The following is a 9037-nucleotide window of genomic DNA, read 5'->3' as shown; positions in this document are numbered from 1 at the left end:
ATATATATATATATATACATACATATATACACATATACATGTGTATATATATATATATATATATATATGATGTGGTATGAATCAAAAGAACATGTGGTATATATCAAAAAGAATCAAATCTTGCCACTTGCAACAATGTGGATGGAACTAGAGTGTATTGTGCTACACAAAATATGTGAGGCAGAGAAAGACAAATATCACGTGACTTTACATATGTGGGTTTAAGACACAAAACAGATGAACATAGGGAAAGAAGAGAAAAAATAAGTTAGCAACAGAGAGGGAGACAAATAAAGAGACTTTTAAAGATGGAGAACAAACTAAGGGTTGCTGCAGGGGAGATGGGTGGGGAAATGGGTAAATGAGTGATGGGCATTAAGGAGGGCACTTGTTGGGATGAGCACTGTGTGTAATATATAAGTGATGAATCACTGGATTCTATTCCTGAAACCAGTACTACACTGTCTATAACTAGAATTTAAATAAGTGAATTTTTAAAAGTAAAATAAATAAAATAAAAATGCACCCGACCAAAAGACCCACAAAGCCAAAACTATTTACTATTTTTAGCCCTTTAGAGAAAAGATTGTAGCACTGCTTCAGTCCATTATGACCCCAAACTTTTTTTTCAGAACTGTCCTGACCCAATCTTTATTTTGAGACAAAATCTGACATCAGAAATTTCAAACTAGCAAGTGATTTATGGAATCAGAAAATTATTTGCTTTATAAAAGGATTCATCACAGAATTTATACAAATAAATTCTAGTTCGTCTGAAAAAAAAAAAAGAAGTAAAAAGGCCAAATGATCTGTGAGTGAAATAGCATTTCAGGTAAACAGTACGACATAAAGACAGGAAAAGTAAAAGAGGGCAGGGAGAAGGAAGAACATATAGTTCGACAGGCGTATGAATAGGATATTTGATGATATATCCAATGAGGGAGAGTATCCAAAATATATACGGAAGTTACACAACTTAACACCAAACCTCCCAAAAAACTCCAATTAAAAAATAGGCAGAAGATACAAACAGACATTTCTCCAAAGACATCCAGATGGCCAAGAGAGAGATGAAAAAAACGCTCAACATCAGAAAAACTCAAATCAAAACCACAATGAGATATCACCTCCCACCTATCAGAATAGCTAAAATAAAAGATACAAGAAACAATAAGCATGGATGAGGATATGGAGAAATAGAAATCCTCATGCACTGTTGGTAGGAAGGCAAAATGGTGTAGCTGCTGTGGAAAATCCTATGGAGGTTTCTCAAAAAATTAAGAATAGATTTACCATATGATCCAGTAATTCCGCTACTGGGTATTTACCCCAAGAATATGAAAACACTAATTTGAAAAGATACATGCACCTCTATGTTTACCTCAGCATTATTTACAATAGTCAAAATATGGAAGCGACCTAAGTGTCCAATGACAGATGAATGGATAAAAAAGTGCAGGGTGTGTGTGTGTGTGTGTGTGTGTGTGTGTGTGTGTGTTTAATGATTATTCAGCCATAAAAGAAAAGTATGAAATCTTTCCAATTGAAACAACATGGATAGATCTAGAAGGTGTAATGCTAAGTGAAAAAAGTCAGAGAAAGACAAATGCCATATGATTGCACTCATATGTAAAATTTAAGCAACAAATGAAGAAAGGAAAAAAGAGACAAAGGGAAACAGACTCTTAACTATAGAGAACAAACAGATGGTCACCAGAGGGGATGTGGGTGGGGGGACAGCTACAACAGGTGAAGATGAGCACGGAATAATATACAGAATTGTCGGATCACTCTATTGTACACCTGAAACTAATATAACACTGTATGTGAATCATGCTGGAATTTAAAAAAATTAATTTAAAAAGAATATGGTATTTGTAAAGTAGAATCACTAAGCCCAGGTTTATAGGGCCCTGAACTGAAGGCTAAAGATTTTGGGTTTTACTTCATGAAACCGGGAAGGTCTAGAAGTTCAGGAGAAAAGGGATAACAGCTGTCCAAACAGCCCCTTAGCAAGGCTGACATGCATCAACTTTGCAGGATGGACTGGAGGAGATGGTTGTTCACGGGGAAAGGAGAACAAGTAAGAAGGCACTGGAAAACTCTCGGCGAGACCATTAGAATCATATGGAGAGTATAAGGTAACAGATATATGGGATCATGTGGAGGTGTGAGGAAAATAATAGGGACTCAGTAAATATCTGCTGTATAAATGGATGAATAAATAAATGAATGAGGCCAGACAGATGGAAGCAAAAAGCAAGGAACTAAGTTCTATTCCTATTCCTGACTCAAGTTATTAGTCAACTTGCAGCAAGTTCTCTCTCCAGAGTTTCTTCCAGCCTGACACCCTTACAGGAAAGGTAGAATCAACAACCTGTTCCAGGATGGGGAAAGGAACAGTCTCGGCTTTCTTGTTAAAGCTTCTGCTCTCCCCTGGTAGTTTCTCTAATTAAGCAAGGTGAGAGTACTTTGCAGAAAGGCTGTGGCTTCAGATGTGTGCATACCACAAATTCTCTGTTGCCTTAGAAGGGATTTGATCTAGCTCTTTTTCTTATAGCCATGGACTACTAATGACTAGACAGGTATTTTAGACCAAATCAGGAAATGCAGGTCAGGATAAAAGACAATCTATCTGGTTCCCCTGTGACTACACAATTTAATCCTGGAAGTTCTTCATATATGAATGGGGAAAACAGATGTCTGAGGAAGGAAGAGAAGAAAGAAGGGTGTGAATAGCACTGCTAGGAATTTACCCAAGGGATACAGGAGTGCTGATGCATAGGGCCACTTGTACCCCAATGTTGATAGCAGCACTCTCAACAATAGCCAAATTATGGAAAGAGCCTAAATGTCCATCAACTGGTGAATGGATAAAGAAATTGTGGTTTATATACACAATGGAATACTACGTGGCAATGAGAAAGAATGAAATATAGCCCTTTGTAGCAACGGGGATGGAACTGGAGGGTGTTATGCTAAGTGAAATAAGCCATATAGAGAAAGACAGATACCATATGTTTTCACTGTAATGTGGATCCTGAGAAACTTAACAGAAGACCATGGGGGAGGGGAGGAAAAAAAAAGTTAGAGAGGAAGGGAGCCAAACCATAAGAGACTCTTAAAAACTGAGAACAATCTGAGGGTTGATGGGGAGTTGGGGGGGGGGGGGAGTGGGTGATGGGCATTGAGGAGGGCACCTGTTGGGATGAGCAGTGGGTTTTGTATGGAAACAAATTTGACAATAAATTTCATATTTAAAATTTATTAAAATAATAAAATAAAATTTATTAAAATAAATAATAAAATAATAAAATTTATTAAAATAACAATTAAAATAAAATAAATTAAAATAATTTGCACATATGTTAAAAAAATAAAGCAACAATCAAAAATTGCTTCAATAAAAAATTACAACTATGTTATTGGATCAGATTTACATTTTTTACACTATCATTAAAACTTTTTTCAAAAATTAAAAAAAAAAGGAAGGAAGCATGAGAAAGAGGAAGGAGGGAAGAAGGAAAAACAAAAAAATTAAGGAAATTAAGGAGGGAAGAAGGAAGAACAAAAAAATTAAGGAATTAAGGAATTAAGAAAAAATTAAGGAAATTAAGAACAAAAAAATTAAGGAAAAAAAAAAGAAACAAAGGAAGGTGGGGAAAAAAAGAAAGAAGGAAAAAAAGCAGGAAAAAGTAGCTGTTTTTATTTCTTTGAAATTTCCCTTTTAGAAGACTTATTGATATTTACCCCTGACAATCAAATGAAGTCAGCACTACCATTTTTAATTTTATAGATGAATCACCTAGATAATGATGATCACTATTATTATTATTACCATTGTTTTTATTACTCGATCTCAAGTCTTCTTATAAATTCACTCCCTTGGGCAGCAGGTCACTGTGTAATAAAATTGCTTATGACAAGGAAATGCAATTACTGTGGGAACGTGGACTGCTTGGGAAAAGACAATTTAGCTGATAATACAATTTACCTTTCCTTTTTAATTCAACTGATACTGCTATGGGGGAACTGTGCTTTTAGCAGTCAATGTCACATCCAGTTTCTATGGAAATTGTAGACTGCTGTCATTGGATAAAGTCAATGATGCCATGGGAACAACATCCCTGAAAATGGCAAGCTTCTTCTCCAAAGGTGTGATTTGCCTTCTTCCTGAAAGGTGACAGAATCCACTGGCAACTTCACATTTTCTCCACATATAAACACACCCTGAATTATCCATGCTACAGTTCTTTTCAAAATTATTGCAAAGAATTACATACCCAAATAATTATTTTCAATTAAAGGAAGAAGAGAAAGGAAAATAATCTAATAATAAATATGCGGACAGACTGTCTTCATCTACACTTAGCCATTGCAACCACACCTAATGTATAGATATGCTCCCTTTCCTTTTTTTTTTTTTTTACTTGTTTAATGTGTATTTTTGACAGAGAGAGAGAGAGAGAGAGAGAGAGAGAGAGGCAGAGAGAGAGGGAGACAGAGAATCTGAAGCAGGCCCTGCACTGTCAGCACAAAGCTCAACCTGGGTCTTGAATCCACAAACCGTGAGATCATGACCTGGGCTGACATCAGACACTCAACTGACTGAGCCACTCATCAAGTGCCCCACCCTTTTTTTTTTTTTTTTTTATTTGAGAGAGTGAGTGAGCAGAGGAGAAGGGCAGGGGGACAGAGAGAATTTTAAGCAGGCTACACACTCAGTGCTGAGTCCAATATGGGGGCACCATCTCACGGCCCTGGTATCATGACCTGAGCCAAAATCAAGAGTCAGACACTCAACCAAGCCATCCAGGCACCCCTAGATGTGTTCCTTATTTGGACTTTCCTCCCCTTAATATACGAATGTCCTAGTCAGGCAAAGAAACCCTCCCTTCCACTCCATACTTTTCCACATATATTTGCCACTCCACCCCACAGTGAGATTCCACGATGTTAAGAATTACTGGTTTCTCACAGACATCTTACCTTCAATTTGCAACTGGCCACTGCTTGCAGGGGTTACAGCAGACAAAGACTGTATGATGAGGGATCAAGAGGAAAGAAGCACTTCCTTATTGAAATATTTGGTGTGCAACTTCACCCAAAATTTCATTCTAAGCAAATACTTTGAATTCTTTCACAATGCATCATCCACTTGTATAACCATGGTAATTAGGCAAACTGGATGGGCTCTCATAGAGCTGAAAGTTGGTATGTGATGATGTCCTGGGGTATTAACAGGAAATATCTTATAGTTATCCAAGTCTGTAAATATCCTCAATAAAAGGAGGAGGAGGAGGAGGAGGAGGAGGAGGAGGAGGAGAGAGACAAGAAATCAGATGCAGGGACCTTGAAGGCAAATGGAGTCCTATGTCTTCCTCTAGGACTCCACCCTTCCTTCAGTCTCCATTTTTCTTGCTGGCGATCTAATATTAACAGGAGACACATGTATCAGAGTACTGCGCATGGGCACCTGGATGGCTCAGTCAGTTAAGCTACCTACTCTTGATATCTACTCAGGTCATGATCTCACAGTTTCATGAGTTCGAGCACCCAATCCAGCTCTACATGCTGAATGCGCATGGAACCTGCTTGGGATTCTCTTTATCCTTCGTTTTCTGGCCACCTTTGCTTGCACACATGCTCTCTTTCCCTTTTTCAGAATAAACTTAAAAAACGTATTGCACAGCAAAACACTGCTTGAATCTGGATGATTAAATTAAATGAGTTTTTGTGTGTGTGTGTGTGGGGTGAGGGTGGGTAATGTTAATGGATACTATGGAAAAGCTAACACCCTTTAAGCTACCCCTTAATACAATTACTGCTTCTTTGACCACCATCTTGCCATTTTATAAGGTGGATCTGAGCTCCATTTTGATCTGATTTTTAAAAATTAAAAATAAAGCTTGAATCATTTAACTTTCCTCAGATATGATGCAAAGGAAATAAGCCATGAGTTAAACAAATTAATCTTTCACAAACATAAGACTCTTTATGCTTCACTGTTGGGTCCAGTGGGGCTCTTAGCATGCTTTGGATTGACTTGTATTTTGGTGCCTGCCTGTCTCAAGAATGCTAATTCTGTTTGATGAGCTTATTTTTTAATTTATTTAATATGAAATTTATTTTAAAATTGGTTTCCATACAACACCCTTTGCTCATCCCAACAGGTGCCCTCCTCAATACCCATCACCCACTCCCCTCCTTCCCACACCCCATCAACCCTCAGATTGTTCTCCGTTTTTAAGAGTCTCTTATGGTTTGGCTCCCTCCCTACTTTTTTTTCTCCTTCCCCTCCCCCATGGTCTTCTGTTAAGTTTCTCAGGATCCACATTACAGTGAAAACATATGGTATCTTTCTCTCTATGACTTATTTCACTTAGCATAACACTCTCCAGTTCCATCCATGTTGCTACAAAGGGCCATAGTTCATTCTTTCTCATTGCCACATAGTACTCCATTGTGTATATAAACCACAATTTCTTTATCCATTCATCAGTTGATGGACATTTAGGCTCTTTCCATAATTTGGCTATTGTTGAGAGTGCTGCTATCAACATTGGGGTACAAGTGGCCCTATGCATCAGTACTCCTGTATCCCTTGGGTAAATTCCTAGCAGTGCTATTGCTGGGTCATAGGGTAGGTCTATTTTTGATTTTTTGAGGAACCTCCACACTGTTTTCCAGAGCGGCTGCACCAGTTTGCATTCCCACCAACAGTGCAAGAGGGTTCCTGTTTCTCCACATCCTCTCCAGCATCTATAGTCTCCTGATTTGTTCATTTTAGCCACTCTGATGGGCGTGAGGTGGTATCTGAGTGTGGTTTTGATTTGTATTTCCCTGATGAGGAGCGACGTTGAGCATCTTTTCATGTGCCTGATGGCCATCCGCATGTCTTCTTTAGAGAAGTGTCTATTCATGTTTTCTACCCATTTCTTCACTAGATTATTTGTTTTTCGGGTGTGGAGTTTGGTGAGCTCATTATAGATTTTAGATACTAGCCCTTTGTCTGATATGTCATTTGCAAATATATTTTCCCATTCCGTTGGCTGCCTTTTATTGTTGATTGTCTCCTTTGTTGTGCAGAAGCTTTTTATGTTCATGAGGTCCCAATAGTTGATTTTTGCTTTTAATTCCCTTTCCTTTGGGGATGTGTCAAGTAAGAAATTGCTGCGGCTGAGGTCAGAGAGGTTTTTTCCTGCTTTCTCCTCTAGGGTTTTGGTGGTTTCCTGTCTCACATTCAGGTCCTTTATCCATGTTGAGTTTATTTTTGTGAATGGTGTAAGAAAGTGGTCTAATTTCATCCTTCTGCATGTTGCTGTCCAGCTCTCCCAGCACCATTTGTTAAAGAGACTGTCTTTTTTCCATTTGGATATTCTTTCCTGCTTTGTCAAAGATTAGTTGGCCATACTTTTGTGGGTCTAATTCTGGGGTTTCTATTCTATTCCATTGGTCTATGTGTCTGTTTTTGTGCGAATACCATGCTGTCTTGATGATTACAGTTTTGTAGTAGAGGCTAAAGTCTGGGATTGTGATGCCTCCTGCTTTGGTCTTCCTCTTCAATATTACTTTGGCTATTCGGGGTATTTTGTGGTTCCATACGAATTTCAGGATTGCTTGTTCTAGCTTCGAGAAGAATGCTGGTGCAATTTTGATTGGGATTGCATTGAATGGGTAGATAGCTTTGGGTAGTATTGACATTTTAACAATATTTATTTTTCTAATCCATGAGCATGGAATATTTTTCCATTTCTTTGTATCTTGTTCAATTTCCTTCATAAGCTTTCTATAGTTTTCAGCATACAGATCTTTTACATCTTTGGTTAGGTTTATTCCTAGGTATTTTATGCTTCTTGGTGCAATTGTGAATGGGATCAGTTTCTTTATTTGTCTTTCTGTTGCTTCATTATTAGTGTATAAGAATGCAACTGCTTTCTGTACATTGCTTTTGTATCCTGCGACTTTGCTGAATTCATGTATCAGTTCTAGCAGAGTTTTGGTGGAGTCTATCGGGTTTTCCACGAATAATATCATGTTACCTGCAAAAAGTGAAAGCTTGACTTCCTCTTTGCCAATTTTGATGCCTTTGATTTCCTTTTGTTGTCTGATTGCTGATGCTAGCACTTCCAACACTCTGTTAAACAACAGCGGTGAGAGTGGACATCCCTGCCTTGTTCCTGACCTTAGGGGGAAGCTCTCAGTTTTTCCCCATTGAGGATGATAATAGCTGTGGGATTTGCATAAATGGCTTTTATGATCTTTAAGTATGTTCCTTCTATCCCGACTTTCTCGAGGGTTTTTATTAAGAAAGGATGCTGAATCTTGTCAAATGCTTTTTCTGCATCGATTGACAGGATCCTATGGTTCTTATCTTTTCTTTTATTAATGTGATGTATCACATTGATTGATTTGCAAATGTTGAACCAGTCCTGCAGCCCAGGAATGAATCGCACTTGATCATGGTGAATAATTCTTTTTATATGCTGTTGAATTCGATTTGCTAGTATCTTATTGAGAATTTTTGCATCCATATTAATCAGGGATATTGGCCTGTAGCTCTCTTTTTTTGCTGGGTCTCTGTCTGGTTTGGCGATCAAAGTAATGCTGGCTTCATAGAATGAGTCTGGAAGTTTTCCTTCCCTTTCTATTTTTTGGAGCAGCTTGAGAAGGATAGGTAATATCTCTGCTTTAAATGTCTGGTAGAATTCCCCAGGGAAGCCATCTGGTCCCGGACTCTTATTTGTTGAGAGATTTTTGATAACTGATTCCATTTCTTTGCTGGGTATGGGGTTGTTCACGTTGTCTGTTTCTTCCTGTTTGAGTTTTAGAAGTGGGTAGGTGCTTAGGAATTTGTCTATTTCTTCCAGGTTGTCCAGAATGGGTCAACCAGGCAATTAGAGAAGAAATTAAAAAAATATATGGAAACAAATGAAAATGAAAATACAACAATCCAAATGCTTTGGGATGCAGTGAAGGCAGTCCCGAGAGGAAAATACATTGCAATCCAGGCCTAACTCAAGAAACAAGAAAAATC

The sequence above is a fragment of the Panthera uncia genome (assembly GCF_023721935.1).
Source record: "Panthera uncia isolate 11264 chromosome A1 unlocalized genomic scaffold, Puncia_PCG_1.0 HiC_scaffold_17, whole genome shotgun sequence".
Classification (NCBI taxonomy): domain Eukaryota; kingdom Metazoa; phylum Chordata; class Mammalia; order Carnivora; family Felidae; genus Panthera; species Panthera uncia.
The sequence above is the reverse complement of the archived record's forward strand: the minus strand, read 5'-3'. Positions refer to the sequence as shown.